This window comes from Taudactylus pleione, unplaced genomic scaffold (assembly GCF_031769625.1).
Source record: "Taudactylus pleione unplaced genomic scaffold, aTauple2 ptg000101l, whole genome shotgun sequence".
NCBI lineage: Eukaryota > Metazoa > Chordata > Amphibia > Anura > Myobatrachidae > Taudactylus > Taudactylus pleione.
The window spans coordinates 313,357-330,044 of record NW_028284503.1 but is presented as its reverse complement, the minus strand read 5'-3'; the positions used below and the strand labels follow the sequence as shown (position 1 = coordinate 330,044).

Genomic DNA, 16,688 nt, shown 5'->3' with positions numbered 1-16,688 from the left:
TATGTGAGAGTTACAGCCTCCTTAGCAGTGAGGTGAGTATCTGTATATGTGAGCGTTACAGCCTCCTTAGCAGTGAGGTGAGTGTCTGTATATGTGAGAGTTACAGCCTCCTTAGCAGTGAGGTGAGTACCTTTATATGTGAGCGTTACAGCCTCCTTAGCAGTGAGGTGAGTATCTGTATATGTGAGCGTTACAGCCTCCTTAGCAGTGAGGTGAGTATCTGTATATGTGAGCGTTACAGCCTCCTTAGCAGTGAGGTGAGTGTCTGTATATGTGAGCGTTACAGCCTCCTTAGCAGTGAGGTGAGTGTCTGTATATGTGAGCGTTACAGCCTCCTTAGCAGTGAGGTGAGTATCTGTATATGTGAGCGTTACAGCCTCCTTAGCAGTGAGGTGAGTATCTGTATATGTGAGAGTTACAGCCTCCTTAGCAGTGAGGTGAGTGTCTGTATATGTGAGCGTTACAGCCTCCTTAGCAGTGAGGTGAGTACCTGTATATGTGAGCGTTACAGCCTCCTTAGCAGTGAGGTGAGTACCTGTATATGTGAGCGTTACAGCCTCCTTAGCAGTGAGGTGAGTGTCTGTATATGTGAGAGTTACAGCCTCCTTAGCAGTGAGGTGAGTGTCTGTATATGTGAGCGTTACAGCCTCCTTAGCAGTGAGGTGAGTGTCTGTATATGTGAGCGTTACAGCCTCTTTAGCAGTGAGGTGAGTGTCTGTATATGTGAGCGTTACAGCTTCCTTAGCAGTGAGGTGAGTATCTGTATATGTGAGCGTTACAGCCTCCTTAGCAGTGAGGTGAGTATCTGTATATGTGAGAGTTACAGCCTCCTTAGCAGTGAGGTGAGTATCTGTATATGTGAGAGTTACAGCCTCCTTAGCAGTGAGGTGAGTATCTGTATATGTGAGAGTTACAGCCTCCTTAGCAGTGAGGTGAGTATCTGTATATGTGAGAGTTACAGCCTCCTTAGCAGTGAGGTGAGTACCTGTATATGTGAGCGTTACAGCCTCCTTAGCAGTGAGGTGAGTATCTGTATATGTGATCGTTACAGCCTCCTTAGCAGTGAGGTGAGTATCTGTATATGTGAGAGTTACAGCCTCCTTAGCAGTGAGGTGAGTACCTGTATATGTGAGCGTTACAGCCTCCTTAGCAGTGAGGTGAGTACCTGTATATGTGAGAGTTACAGCCTCCTTAGCAGTGAGGTGAGTACCTGTATATGTGAGCGTTACAGCCTCCTTAGCAGTGAGGTGAGTATCTGTATATGTGAGCGTTACAGCCTCCTTAGCAGTGAGGTGAGTATCTGTATATGTGAGCGTTACAGCCTCCTTAGCAGTGAGGAGAGTATCTGTATATGTGAGAGTTACAGCCTCCTTAGCAGTGAGGTGAGTATCTGTATATGTGAGCGTTACAGCCTCCTTAGCAGTGAGGTGAGTATCTGTATATGTGAGCGTTACAGCCTCCTTAGCAGTGAGGTGAGTATCTGTATATGTGAGCGTTACAGCCTCCTTAGCAGTGAGGTGAGTGTCTGTATATGTGAGCGTTACAGACTCCTTAGCAGTGAGGTGAGTATCTGTATATGTGAGAGTTACAGCCTCCTTAGCAGTGAGGTGAGTATCTGTATATGTGAGCGTTACAGCCTCCTTAGCAGTGAGGTGAGTATCTGTATATGTGAGCGTTACAGCCTCCTTAGCAGTGAGGTGAGTATCTGTATATGTGAGCGTTACAGCCTCCTTAGCAGTGAGGTGAGTGTCTGTATATGTGAGCGTTACAGCCTCCTTAGCAGTGAGGAGAGTATCTGTATATGTGAGCGTTACAGCCTCCTTAGCAGTGAGGTGAGTATCTGTATATGTGAGCGTTACAGCCTCCTTAGCAGTGAGGTGAGTATCTGTATATGTGAGAGTTACAGCCTCCTTAGCAGTGAGGTGAGTATCTGTATATGTGAGAGTTACAGCCTCCTTAGCAGTGAGGTGAGTATCTGTATATGTGAGCGTTACAGCCTCCTTAGCAGTGAGGTATCTGTATATGTGAGCGTTACAGCCTCCTTAGCAGTGAGGTGAGTATCTGTATATGTGAGAGTTACAGCCTCCTTAGCAGTGAGGTATCTGTATATGTGAGCGTTACAGCCTCCTTAGCAGTGAGGTGAGTATCTGTATATGTGAGCGTTACAGCCTCCTTAGCAGTGAGGTATCTGTATATGTGAGCGTTACAGCCTCCTTAGCAGTGAGGTGAGTGTCTGTATATGTGAGCGTTACAGCCTCCTTAGCAGTGAGGTGAGCATCTGTATATGTGAGCGTTACAGCCTCCTTAGCAGTGAGGTGAGTATCTGTATATGTGAGCGTTACAGCCTCCTTAGCAGTGAGGTGAGTGTCTGTATATGTGAGCGTTACAGCCTCCTTAGCAGTGAGGTGAGTATCTGTATATGTGAGAGTTACAGCCTCCTTAGCAGTGAGGTGAGTGTCTGTATATGTGAGAGTTACAGACTCCTTAGCAGTGAGGTGAGTATCTGTATATGTGAGCGTTACAGCCTCCTTAGCAGTGAGGTGAGTATGTGTATATGTGAGCGTTACAGCCTCTTTAGCAGTGAGGTGAGTATCTGTATATGTGAGCGTTACAGCCTCCTTAGCAGTGAGGTGAGTATGTGTATATGTGAGCGTTACAGCCTCCTTAGCAGTGAGGTGTCTGTATATGTGAGAGTTACAGCCTCCTTAGCAGTGAGGTGAGTATCTGTATATGTGAGAGTTACAGCCTCCTTAGCAGTGAGGTGAGTATCTGTATATGTGAGAGTCACAGCCTCCTTAGCAGTGAGGTGAGTATGTGTATATGTGAGCGTTACAGCCTCCTTAGCAGTGAGGTGTCTGTATATGTGAGAGTTACAGCCTCCTTAGCAGTGAGGTGAGTATCTGTATATGTGAGAGTTACAGCCTCCTTAGCAGTGAGGTGAGTATCTGTATATGTGAGAGTCACAGCCTCCTTAGCAGTGAGGTGAGTATGTGTATATGTGAGCGTCACAGCCTCCTTAGCAGTGAGGTGAGTATCTGTATATGTGAGCGTTACAGCCTCCTTAGCAGTGAGGTGAGTGTCTGTATATGTGAGCGTTACAGCCTCCTTAGCAGTGAGGTGAGTATCTGTATATGTGAGCGTCACAGCCTCCTTAGCAGTGAGGTGAGTATCTGTATATGTGAGAGTTACAGCCTCCTTAGCAGTGAGGTGAGTATCTGTATATGTGAGAGTTACAGCCTCCTTAGCAGTGAGGTGAGTATCTGTATATGTGAGCGTTACAGCCTCCTTAGCAGTGAGGTGAGTGTCTGTATATGTGAGCGTTACAGCCTCCTTAGCAGTGAGGTGAGTGTCTGTATATGTGAGCGTTACAGCCTCCTTAGCAGTGAGGTGAGTGTCTGTATATGTGAGCGTTACAGCCTCCTTAGCAGTGAGGTGAGTGTCTGTATATGTGAGCGTCACAGCCTCCTTAGCAGTGAGGTGAGTATCTGTATATGTGAGCGTTACAGCCTCCTTAGCAGTGAGGTGAGTATCTGTATATGTGAGAGTTACAGCCTCCTTAGCATTGAGGTGAGTATCTGTATATGTGAGCGTTACAGCCTCCTTAGCAGTGAGGTGAGTGTCTGTATATGTGAGCGTTACAGCCTCCTTAGCAGTGAGGTGTCTGTATATGTGAGCGTTACAGCCTCCTTAGCAGTGAGGTGAGTATCTGTATATGTGAGAGTTACAGCCTACTTAGCAGTGAGGTGAGTACCTGTATATGTGAGCGTTACAGCCTCCTTAGCAGTGAGGTGTCTGTATATGTGAGAGTTACAGCCTACTTAGCAGTGAGGTGAGTACCTGTATATGTGAGCGTTACAGCCTCCTTAGCAGTGAGGTGTCTGTATATGTGACAGTTACAGCCTCCTTAGCAGTGAGGTGAGTATCTGTATATGTGAGAGTTACAGCCTCCTTAGCAGTGAGGTGAGTATCTGTATATGTGACAGTTACAGCCTCCTTAGCAGTGAGGTGAGTACCTGTATATGTGAGCGTTACAGCCTCCTTAGCAGTGAGGTGAGTATCTGTATATGTGAGCGTTACAGCCTCCTTAGCAGTGAGGTGAGTATCTGTATATGTGAGCGTTACAGCCTCCTTAGCAGTGAGTGAGTATCTGTATATGTGAGAGTTACAGCCTCCTTAGCAGTGAGGTGAGTATCTGTATATGTGAGAGTTACAGCCTCCTTAGCAGTGAGGTGAGTATCTGTATATGTGAGCGTTACAGTGTGTTATCTGTATTCATGCCATGTGCACTTACTTTTATTATGTGTTCCGGGCTTACCTGTTATTATATTACCACTATACTGTATATAAACCAATTCCTCATATTATATTAGATATATACTGAGATGTTTTTTTTCTGGGTCATTGTATCCATACAGTGTTTTTATATAATCATCCAGCTGATATTCTATATAATAGGTGTGACCGGGCGCTGACATGTTTTTTGCCTACTTGATGCTTTCAATGATGTCTGTGTGTAATACAATGTATATATGGGATGTAACAAAATACCGACCAATACAAAAGGTAAAACTAGGCCCGTTCTGGTGACATTTCACCCTAATATCTGTTATTAATGGTTATAAGTGACAGCTCTGTCAGACACTCCCTGTGTATAGTGAGGGTACTATGGATGTATAAGGTGCTGGTGGCTGCTGCTTCTATTGCAGTTGGATTAGCTCTGGCTGCAGGGTGTAATATAAATGAGTAAATTAGGAATACACACAGCACATATGGGATAATGGTGCGTACACACTGGGCGATAAAGTGGACGACTGAACGATAACGTTATCGTTCAGTCGTCCACTTTATCGTCCATTTTTAACCCCAAAAAGATGAACGATGACGACGACGCGCGTTCCCGCGGGTCGTTCGTCATCATCGTTCATCGGGCTGACATGCAGGCCAACCTGACGATCTCGTCAGGTTGCTGCATGTCAGGGAATGGGGGAGAGAGCCCGGCGCTGAACGATATCGTTCAGCGGCTGTGCTCAATGTCATGAACGACACTGAGCGCAGCCTGCCGGGGACAACACTACACGATATCGCTCAGGGAGCATATCGTGTAGTGTGTACCCACCATAAAATATCCTAATCGTGAGTGTCCACTCACGATCACGATGCCGATGCGCGTACCCGCTGGTCATACATCGCATCTTCCGATCTTGCCTGCTGCAGGCAAGATCTGAAAATCTCAGTCACGATGCACTGGAATAATTAGGATGCACGGTAGATCGTGAGTCAATCTGGATAGTTTTTAACACCAAATCGCGCCCACGACTGCCGGGGGAGAAATCGGACACCAGATCGCCTAGTGTGTAGGCACCTTTACTCATGTCTGTCACAAGGACAATGCAATCATCCACCTATTGTTACCTGTGCAGCCCTGATGGGTCTGGTTTCCTCTGTGAGGTGTGCACAGAAGAAGCCCCTCCCCCTGCAGGTAGATGTCAGTCTCACCTGTGTGTACTACAGTATAATAGCTAATATGGGGCCGGTGTCAGTGCAGCCAAGGGTAAGACAGCTGCAAGTAATTGTATAAGATGCTGGGATCTCAGCAGGAGGTCTGGTCTGGTGTGTGTGTGTGTGTATTAATCACTGATGGTAAATAATACCAGCAGTATATGATGCAGTATTGCAATACAATAATAATAACAATAGCAATGATGAAAGTAATAATGATAATTTTAGTAATGATATCAGTGATAAGGATGATAATAGTAGCAAATATTATAATGATCATTTTAGTAATGATAATAGTGATAAGAAAAATGATAATAGAAATAAATATTTAAATTGAGATAATAGTAATGATAGTGATAGTAAAAAAAGATAATAGGGATAAATATTATAATGATGATTTTACTAATGATTATAATAGTGATAGTATTATTAGTAGTAATTTTAATAATAATCCTGTTCTGTCCCTTTAAATCTCTCTCCGCACACAAGTGGGTGGAGCCTGTGTATAATCCCTGCTCTCCTATTGGTCAGTTCATCCTCTGTAACCCGCCCCCCCTATTTTCCCTATGACATTCTCTCACCCCCCCCCGCTGTAACCAGTCGGCTGACACACTGGGCTGAACCATCCGCATCTGCCTGCAGGGGGGGGAGGCATGTTTCTGGCTCCCGGTTCCCCGCTCCCGGTAAGTGTCCACGTGTCTTCGCCGCCGGGGGCAGGGGGTGTGACGCTGAGGCAGGGACCCCTCCTCCCGGGCTGCTGAGCAGCCGCAGTCACCCCCCTCCCCAGCCTGAGGGTGGTTGGCTCCAGGGGGCGGGGCCTGGGAGCTGCGGCTGCTGCTGCTGGATACAATGTTGCAGCTTGGAATTGTCCGGAGATCTCCCGGAGCCGCCGCTGCCGCCTGAGAGCTCTAACCGGGAGGGGCTGGTGCTGGCTCTGTCCGAGGATGCGGCTGAGAGGTGAGACCCGCCCACATGGGCCCCCAGGGGCCAGCCACTGAGGGGTGCTCAGCCCTGGCAGCCCCAGCAGGGGGCACCTGCAGGTCCTGGGGGTGGAATGCAGCAACGAGGGCTCAGTCTCATCACTGGATGGATGTTACCCGGAGGTCACTGCAAGGGTTAATGCCACTCTCACCCCCTGAGTGTATAGGAGCACTCCCCACCTCACCCCCTCCCCATTATCCCCCCCTCTCAGTGTCATGGAATGGGTCACCCCCACATGCCTGGGTCCTCATCCCTCCATGGTGACCTTGGGACAGGTTTCTGCAGTCTGTGTGTGTGGCTCTCCAGCTGCTGTTGGACTACAAGCCTTAGCATGCCTCTGGCATTGGGTTCCTGCTGGGCTTTGTAGTTCCCCCAACGCCAGATGATGCCTGTCTTTGCATTGGCGCCCCAGCTCCTCAGGGTTTGAGTCTGGCTGTATTAGGCACCTGGTTATTTTGGGCCTGTATATGGGAATGTATTTTGTAAGGTGATCTGATAGCTGAGCATCATATAACTTCGCCCCCTCAAAGCTGCCTAAAAACCCAGACCCCCTCTCTGCAAGTATGTAAGGCTTATCCTCACATACAGGCGGCATTGCTATGGTAAGAGGAAAAATAATCATATATATGTCCAATTGTATCGTACAATGGAATATGCTGTGTGTGTGTGTGTGTGTGTGTTTATATATATATGTATATATATATATATATAATATTTGCTCCGGCACTCCCACTAATAAAATCCCTCTGGTGAGGGTATTGTTTTCATCTGTTTCCGAGTGCCGCCTTGATATTGTGTATGTGTGTATTATATGTGTGTATATATATATATATATATATATCTATATATCTATATATATATATATATATATGTGCCACCTATGCTGCTTTGCTGTCTCATGAAGCTACTACTTTCTGTGGGGTTTGCTAACCAACATTAGTGTGACAGCCAATAAGATGTTTTCCTGCCCACAGGGCATTGTACCCAGTTGTGAAACCCTCGCCCTGTATGGCGCACAGCGCTCCTATGCCCGGTGTTCACCGCCAGCTCTGTAAAAGTGTTTTGTCTGTGAGTCAGTGACTTGCTGGATATCAGCTGTATGTGTGAGCTTTATCTCTGTAATGTATGTCTGTCAGTGCCTGTCTGCCAGCACAGAACAAGGGCCCCCTGTGTGACTCTCCCCCTCTCCTACAAACAATCCGCCTCCCCCTGTGCTAATGCAGCGCTGTGTTGAAGAGCTCTCAATCCACCGGGCGTCTTGCGTTGCCGGTGTGACGGCTGTTTTGCATGGCAGGGTTTATGTGGGGTTAATGATTCCGCTGCAGATAGACAAGGAGATGTCACATCCCGTCTGGCACAAGTGATTTCTAAATGATGCAACGTTATATATTATTAATGCGCTTCCACTGTTGCAAGGGAATGTTTCGGCTGTATTATTCCCGGAGACTTGGTTTTTGCAGTGCCCGCGGTTCTCCCGGAGTGTGCGGCTCCAGTCCAGCTCTGTGGCAGATCGGCGGCGCTTTGCCCTGAAGCGGCAGGTTTCCTCGGCCTCCGGGCTATTTTTATCCCCGCCATACACAAGGTGCCTTGGCAGCGACGCAGCTGTAAGATTCCCTTTATGTGGCTCCAGAGGACGGTACCGTTCCCTCTCCCTGTTGCTGCGTCATGCCGTCGGCTTTTATAAGGCACCGAAAACGGCCCTTTGTGCTGCACAAAAGGAGGGATAATAGACGTACACAGGCCTGCTGTATGCATGCACCGACACCTGTACAGGCTGTAGTATAACTACTCTGTAAGAAGATAAATTTCGGGCTCTTGGCCATTGCGCCGAGTTTCATCTCTCTGCGCCGCTGTTGGATTTCACACATCGACAGCATTTTTGCTGCGCTGAAAGCCTAGAACATCGCTGGTTAATCCCCAGTGATGGCTCCGAGCCTCCCACACCCCTCAAAAGTTTTCTGAGTCAAAAATCTGGAATCTCACACTCCCCAGTGAAGTGTTTGGCCCTCAGTCACCTCTGTCGGCCGCAGCCCATTTGCTCTTGTAAAGGCTCTTTTTATTTTTATTTGGTTTTATGGTTAAATGGTCTTGGGCCTGAGATGAGACATTCTGCACCCCTCCACGTGACTCTGTGTACTGGTATGTAGCAGCACTGAGCTGCCGGCCTGCGGGTAACTGGGCTACCATGGGCAGCCAGTATCTTGCACAAATTCTGTGTGTGTATGTATATATAATATATATAATGTGTGTGTTTTATTCTCTTCCGAAATGGTGAAAACTAGTTACGACGGCATTGAGGCCGTACAAAATTGAAATAACCTAATTTATTTTCTTTACTACAAATGAACGCCTCGGGGCTTTGCACTTGACATGTATTTTTCTTTTAAAACCACTTCTCAGCTCCTCTAGCGAGTCGCACCCACCACATCCAGCTTCATGTCAGGGCAGTCACAACCAGGTGCCTCATGCCTCAGGAGGTCATTATTAGCTCTATCTTGGTGGAATTCAATTTTTTATTTTTTTTGCTCGTCCATTAATAATGGGCGTCCACCAGCGTAATTGAATTGTTGCTCTGACCAGGCGTGAGTGTTGCAAGCGCACAGACTTATGCGCGCGCCCTCCGGAGGAGGCGAGCAGAAATCCGCGGAAGACTAGTTTTTGGGAGCGCAAACTGCCGCTCGGGCTCACTAAACGGGACTTTGCCAGGGTTTAGCTGCTTTACGTGTCTAAACTCTGTGCATTTGGCCGTGACAATAGGGGGAATTAATTTTTTTATTTTTTCACGCCCGATCTCTAGCCTAAAGTGTCGGAAGATCAGGGGGTGATATCCAATAGTGACTTTTTGCGCATATTGCGTTCAAGTGACTGGTTTAGATGCGTAAAGTCAAAACCCCTGCGAAGTCCTGGTTAGCGCGTCCAAACTGAGGTAGGAGGTACGTTGTGCCTCACTGATGTTACCGGTTGCTATTGATTTGATATTTCTTCAGCCTAGAATGGGACTGCTGCCAATATAGGGGATGGGATTGTACAGCACAGCCTGTAGGGGGCTACGAAACGCCTTTATTTTTGTGTATGTCCTATCATTCTGCCCCTTTAAGTGGAGATAAACGCGTGCTGTTCTATTTTGGGCTCCCTAGAGTTTGCTGTGGTGAGCGCTGCCTTAGACGTCTCTAATTACTCTGTCCCTGTGACACCGGCAGTAACATCAGCAACTGACTGAGGAATGCGTGTGTCAGACGTGAAGTGCTCCCCATATCTGTGACATACAAGGTGCGATAGCGCTCCGTGTGACAGCTCAGGGCGCGTGTGTGTGATACCGGGAACGTTACCCCTGGGTTGCAGTGCTCTGCTGGCCTGCTGGGTTCCAATCGGTGCTTACCGAGATAAACTGGACTCCTGCGCTGTCTTGCTGTGCTGATATGTGTGAGGGGTAGGGAATATAGAGTGTAAGCTCCCTGGGACGGGTCGTCCTGAATGATTAAATTTTATCTGTACAGCTCTGCGTACTATATGCGCTATGTATGAACCCTGGCGGAACAGAGCCAGGTATATAATGGACATTGCGACATGCTGCATAAATGCCCCGTATTTTCAGAGTTTTTAGGCGAACAGTCTCTGTTCGCCTAAAAACGAATGGGGACAGCAACTTTTTTTGAATTTTTATGTTTGTTAGATATTTGTTTTCAATTTGTATTTGTTTGACCTCCAAACCCATCCAGCAGCAGCAGTTTTGGGTGCCTGTGCTGAGGTCTGGAGGCCTCCCGTAAGGTTGTGCATGCTTTTAGTTAGTTTTTTTTTTTTTTTGAGGGGGGGGGGGGGTGGGGATCAGAATGTGTTCCCTTAATGGTCCGCAGTGTGCCAGCACCCCGGGTCTCAGTCACTCTTAATGATAGTTTTGCATTTCCAAACGCCATGTCACCGTATTGGGGTGTTCAGTCACATATTTCCGGCGTGGCCATTTTTATGTAGACCATATCGCAGCTGTAGGACGGTTTAAAGGGGCAGTTATGCATTTATTATAAGTATTATATAGCCCAGAGTTTCTCAAACTTCGACATTACAGTCCAGGTTTTAAACATATATATGTTTGAGTCCAGATGGTTAAGTCAAATTGACTGAGGTAAGAATTAATTCACCTGTGCTCAACCATGGCTATCCTTAAACCCTGGACTGTAATGGCGGAGTTTGGGTAACTCTCATATAACCTATATTTGATTGCAGTATGGCAAATGGATATTGATCTGGGAAACAGGTGTGAGTCCATTTACCTCAGCAGGAATGACCCCCCTGTGTTTAGGTGACGGCAGTAAACATTAGAGGGTTTAACTTTGTAAATATCGGTATTAGTGGGGGTCTTCCTTTTTAAAGACTAATGGTGCATACACACGATCAGATTTTTCCTTCAGATATGAACGATAACGATTTAAAAATCGTTCAGTCGTTCATATCTGAAGGAAAATCGTTCATATCTGACATGCCTGAACGATGGACGATCAACGATGCGCGTTCCCGTTTGTCAGATAACGATATCTGACATCTGATGTGTTTGCAGTCAGACTTGGACGATTCCATTCATTTTAATGCAGTCAAAAATCGTTCAAATCGTTCAAAACTTTGGTAAAATCGTTCAAATCGTTCAATCGTTCAGTCGTTCAGTCGTTCAGTCGTTCATCTGACAAATCTGACAAGTCTGACAAATCTGACCGTGTGTATGCTCCATTAGAGGTGATGGATGTAAAAGGCGTCTGCCCCAGCATCGCACCTTTTCTGGTAAAATAATTCCATGATAGATCCTGTCCTGCTGTGGAGGAGGGAAGGGGGTGACTTTGACGGAAGGTTACCTGCAAGAAACAAAGCCGCAGGGGGTGGGGCTGCTGTTTGCTCTGCCCTCCATATGTTATCTGGCTGGGTGCATGCCTCTGCCAGTGTAAATTAGACTTGGCAACAGCTAATGTCCATTACCTGAGAGCTGCCGGATCCCTACGCTGGACTTGTCCGGGTACACAACCGAAAGCTTTGTACTGAGCGCATATAAGCCTGCATTATCCTAGTGGCAGGCACTAATGGGACAGTGCCACCTAGTGCCCCCATTATCAGGAAATGCATTTTCAGTATCCCTCAGATATTGAGAACAAGATGGAATCTCTGTTGGGTGAGCGGTCTCTGACTAATAGTCGTCGCAGGGAGTAAAGGTTCCTGTGTGCAGATATTATAGAGCACTCAGCAATTCATATTTTAATATTGACTCTCAGACTGATCATCGATCCCCTTTTAAACCTTAACAGAATCGTGCTAGGGCTGTTGTGGAACTACAAGTTCCAGCATCCCCTGCCAGGACTGATGCCAGTGCTTGCAGTGATTTTGGTGGGAAGTTGAATGATTGAAATTCGGAGGGTTTTTGTGTGATGGTCATAACCGCCTGCTGCCACGTCGTACTGCCAGCGCGGAATCTCATTAATTCACTGGGAATCTGATTAAGAGGTGCCTGCGAGAATGAAAAGATCCCATAAATAATTTATTCCCTTAAAATGAAATGTATTTCCCCCCCCTCTCCTTCCCGAAAGGCCTTTGTAGCGGTTCTGTAGCAAGTGTCTTAATTCTTTATTTGTTTCCTGTCCTTGGAAGCACAGATTAATTTTCAGTCTTGTGATAGCGCCCTCCTGCAACTTTTACTATAACCCAACCTTATCTTCCTGTCTTCTGTGCTTCTCAGCCATGTCTTTATATCCTATTGGCTAACCTTTGGGCTTAGGGCCAGAGCTCCTCTGTACCCTCATTGGCCTTAGCTGTAGGCAGAAAGTAGTTTGTGTCCTATCAGGGGTCAACTACAGAAGAAACAACTCTTCCTGCTGATATATAGGCATTGCTGCAAAGCAGAGAAGAAATCTACAAAGATTAAACAGATTCTTCTACCATTAGAATTTACAAATGAACATGTACAAAGCAATCTGATGGAGGGGAACTACTTTAAAGAAAAACATGAGGCATGTTTTTTTTTATTGTATAAATTGCTGTAGCAAGCAATAATAATGTTGCCTGTTAATACAGAGGTTCCCAAACTCTGTTCTCAAGTCACCGTAACTGTCAAGGTTTTAAGGATATCCATGGTTGTGCACAGATGGTTAAATCAAAAAGACTGAGGTACTAATTGTCATGTGTGTCCAAGCATGGCTATCCTTAAAACCTGGACCGTTAAGGTCTTGAGGACCGTGGGTCTCATTCAGACCCGGTCGAAAGCTCCGATGCGCTCGCAACCGGATCGATGTTTGCCATGCACACGCGCAGCGGCCACACTGCGCATGCGCAAGCCCCGGAGCGAGAGAGAAACAGTCATCAGTGATGTCAGTGGGGAGCTTCCTGCTCGATCAGAGCAGGAAGCTCCCTGGGGCTTGCAGGTGCCGAGACCCAACCTTACAGTCTCGTCGCAAGCCCCGATGGTCGCGATGGTGTTCACCATCGCGACCATCAACCTGGTCGGTCGCTAAGCTGTGGGTGGTAACCCACAGCTTAGCTAGCGACCAGGAGGCCGTACTAAAAAAAAAAAAAAAAGCGCCCGCCCTCATTCAGAGAGAGCGATCGCTTTTTGCGACCGCCTCTGAATGAGGGCCCGAGTCTGGGAACCTCTGCTTAAATACATTTCCTTGGTTTGTTTCTTAAGACTACTATTAAAAACTATTTTCAGAGTCCTTTGGCTACTATAGCAACCACAGTCGCATGGCACGTGACGCATTGAGCAGCGAGAGAAATGCACGCTTCTAACATTACTTGCTAATTAAAGGAAAATAGGCCCCCACTATACTGCTTTACTATGGCTTTCTGTGTTCCAAATCTCTATGTACAGACCAGTGACACATCGCTCACAGAACAAGGGGAGGCTTGGAAAGCGCTGAATGAATCCATTTAATCTGTGAATAAATAATAAAACCACATTTCTCTCTGCCTTCCAAAAACTTCGCCTCCCTCTCTCTTCCGCCCTTTGTTGCAGCCGGAGTTGTCATCTCTTCAGCTAACGGAGAGGCCGATACTTTCTGAAGTCTTAATCCGACGCATTCCAGGGACCTGGCAGTAGAATCTGCCCTCACCCAGCGCAGCGCCCCCCCCCATGCTCAGATAGGAGCTTAATGAGGGAAGTACGGAAATCGTCATTGATGGAAATGTATAATTAAACCTTTTATTCCAGCCGTGGTTTATCAGTTACTCGGATCAGGTCTTCTGCCTGTATTTGGAATGGACATTCAGCTCTTATGCAGTCACTTGATCTTCCTGTCTGTACCCCTTCATCTGTTCCCGCCCGCACAGAGGCAGCCATTTTGTGGACCGGACCATTGTTTGTTTTACGTGACTGAAGCTGTAATCTATAGCCTTTTGGGTTTTATTTGTGTTGTATAGAGAAATGATATGCCACACATGGTTACAGTGAGTTACACCAAATCGATGCTCTTTGCACCACGCAAGTAATGAGCGCGAAAGCTAAAGTCGTAGCCGGGTTGCACGAAGGAGCTACTAATTATTGTCGCAAATCCATCGTACCCATACATTGAGATGTGCGGCTGAGTGGTAACTGTTATCGGTTGTGTTCTACAAAAGGCGACACTGTGATAAGGCGAATGGGGAACTGAATTTGACATTTCAGTATAAATATCCGTAGACACAAACTACTGCCGGCCTGCAGGGATTTGTCACTATAACTAACAGGACTGGTAAGAAGATGGCGGAGGGAGCGAGGCGGGTAACTTGGAAGGCCAGGGGTGGACCACTGCGGCCAGGTAAAGACCACCATAGGCTGTTAGAGAGGAAAAGGGACCTCTGATCACCTATGTAGTGGAAAGGGGCTACTGAGAAGGGAGAGGGTCAGTCACAGTGTATCAGCCATGGATTCCAAGTGGCAGTAAACGATTTATTTGTGTCCCGTAAAAGCTCGTCATATTTCACATGGGAGATGTACAAAGCTCTGGGAAGTGATAAATTGGAGGGTGATAAACTACCAGCCACTCGGCTCCTAACAGTCATGTTCTAGGCTGTGTTTGAAAAATGACAGGAGCTGATTGGTTGTTTATCACTCATCACTTAGGCCCTGATTCAGAGCCGCTCGTTCAGACTTAGAGGAGTGAACAGACCGCAATTAGCGAACGGTTCATTTGAATAGCCACCCCTTGTTTTAGAACGAACGACCGCAAATAGCGAGCGGCTCTGAATGAGGGTCTTAGTACATCGCCCCCTTATTCACATGTGACTGAGCAGCCTGCAGCTGCCGCCTGCGTCATCAAATGTTGTTGAACGTACCGGTTTGGCCTCGGCTACTGCAGCGGAGTTCAGCTGTGGGCGCGTAGATGGCGAGTAATCTTGGGGTGGTGGTGGGGGGTGATCACTAGATACCGATGATAATTTATTTACCACCTCTGTAATGTGGTCACATATTCAGGGCTTGGTCAGAATTGTGTCTGATCCTGACCCCGTTTTTGGAACCTAGGACCACCCCCCCCATCTAAAGGCCCCATTTCGCCTCTCCCCCCCCCTCTTCATTGTTGGAACCGGTGAGGGACCATAATGGTTACACATGGTGGATGTGTCTTTCTGGAATGTGTTTCCCAGTACACCGAGCCCAGGGGATGGCAAGATAATAATTCCAACGTGGACCTGTCAGATGGCGTCATCTGACGGACGCTAATAAAAGCTGCATCGTGTAATAAGCTGGATGTAATCATACCAGATGTGAGCGCTGTGACATCGCTGTTTACAGATGTCAGTGAGAAGCCGGTTACGACTAAAGCTGCAGACACACAGCGATTCTATAAATGAACGATTTTACTAAACGGTTTTCGTTCAGTTTTCTCTTGAAGAAACGAATGAAAATCGTTTGCTAAAATCGTTCCTTTACTAAATGTAATGAACGATTTTTTTTGAACTACAAACGATTTTTGCATATTCCCTTACTGAAAATCGTTGCGTTGGTCAGTCTGACTGAACTTCAGACTACAAATGTGAACGCGCATGAACGATAATCGTTCATCGTTTAACTTGGAAAGTGAACGATTTTTTTCAACGATGAACTATCGATATAATTATTGATGATCGTTCAAATAATCGTTGTGGGACTGGCAACTCTGGACCCCCCCAGATTGTCTCTGACGGCGATGGTGATACAGAATACGCGCTGCCGTCGTGCAAGTGAGACGCCTCCAAATAAGATGTTTATTTTTCATCAAGCTACGCAAAATGTCGCTTTCTTACCAACCTGAGATCTTTTATCTTCTGTTTCCTCGCTACGTCTTTCAATAGGTCTACTGACGGGAAGTCTGGTGTGCTTAGGAGAAATGTCCCTCCCCATTATCACCGCTGCTGCACTTACTCCTTATGTTCTCCTCTCCTGATTCAGCGAGGATCACAGTAGCAAAGACGCACGCAGTCAGATGATTAATTCGCATTGCGCATGCATCGCAGTGCGAGAACTAGCAATTGCGATGGGAACGCAGGCGTGCCAGTGCGTTGGGACAGCGTTTCAGGGGCGTGCGTAAATTACCCACTGCAATACCCTACACAGCCTGAGGCCTCATAGCGTGTGCTGAAGTACGCAATTCCTGAGTGAGGTGTGACATGCCTTATATGTGCGAATGGGTCCGATGTCGCCGATTATTTCGCTATATTGCCCAAGTATACGGATGTGAGTAAGGGGAAGTGGGCGTCCGGCTGTGATCGCAATGCGATTGCAAACATTTGCAATTCACCGCTAATATTAGCAACTGCGCTGCGTGCGTTCTAGCAGAATAGCGATCCTTGCTGAATCAGGCCCTCTGTACACTGCGGTGATCACTGTTAGAGTTTCTGGCCTTTTACCTTCAATCTGCGGCCTGGATGAGCCGCGTGGGTTTGTGTGGTACATTTTAACCCATTTTGTGGCTAACCTTCCCATTTCTAATGCAGTGTGAGGCTTTGGTGTCGGCACATTACTGTGTCGGTTGTGAGCAGCTCTCTGTGCGTGCGTGCGCACGCACGTGTGCTCGGCAGGTGCTTGGGTTTGGCAGGCCTGTCTATGTTCCTGTATAGACGGATAATGTCTCAGACCCTCCCCGCCCCTGTGCATCACAGTCAGGCCGTGACATGCACAAGGAGACCGTCGGCTAAAGCTGACATAAATGAAGCAGGCCTGGCTTGGCAGACAGGGTAATGAGTCGTCTTTGCTGAGGTAATTGCAGCTTTCCAGGATGAAT

At 47.0% G+C, this 16,688-nt stretch overlaps 1 protein-coding gene across 24 annotated transcripts in view; it reads left to right on the top strand.

Annotated features, from left to right (window-relative positions):
• MICAL3 (microtubule associated monooxygenase, calponin and LIM domain containing 3) overlaps positions 1–16,688 on the top strand; it is a 134,857-nt gene that overhangs the window by 13,493 nt on the left and 104,676 nt on the right. For 19 of the 24 annotated variants that reach the window (XM_088470576.1, XM_088470575.1, XM_088470574.1 and 16 more), the window contains exon 1: positions 6,329–6,456. The exons of 1 other annotated variant lie outside the window; for it this stretch is intronic. The gene's annotated coding sequence lies outside the window, so the exon portion shown is untranslated. Of the gene's footprint in view, positions 1–6,105; positions 6,183–6,328; positions 6,457–9,730; positions 9,751–16,688 lie in introns of those variants that run through there. 4 more of the 24 variants (XM_088470577.1, XM_088470578.1, XM_088470554.1 and 1 more) reach the window with 3 other exon arrangements.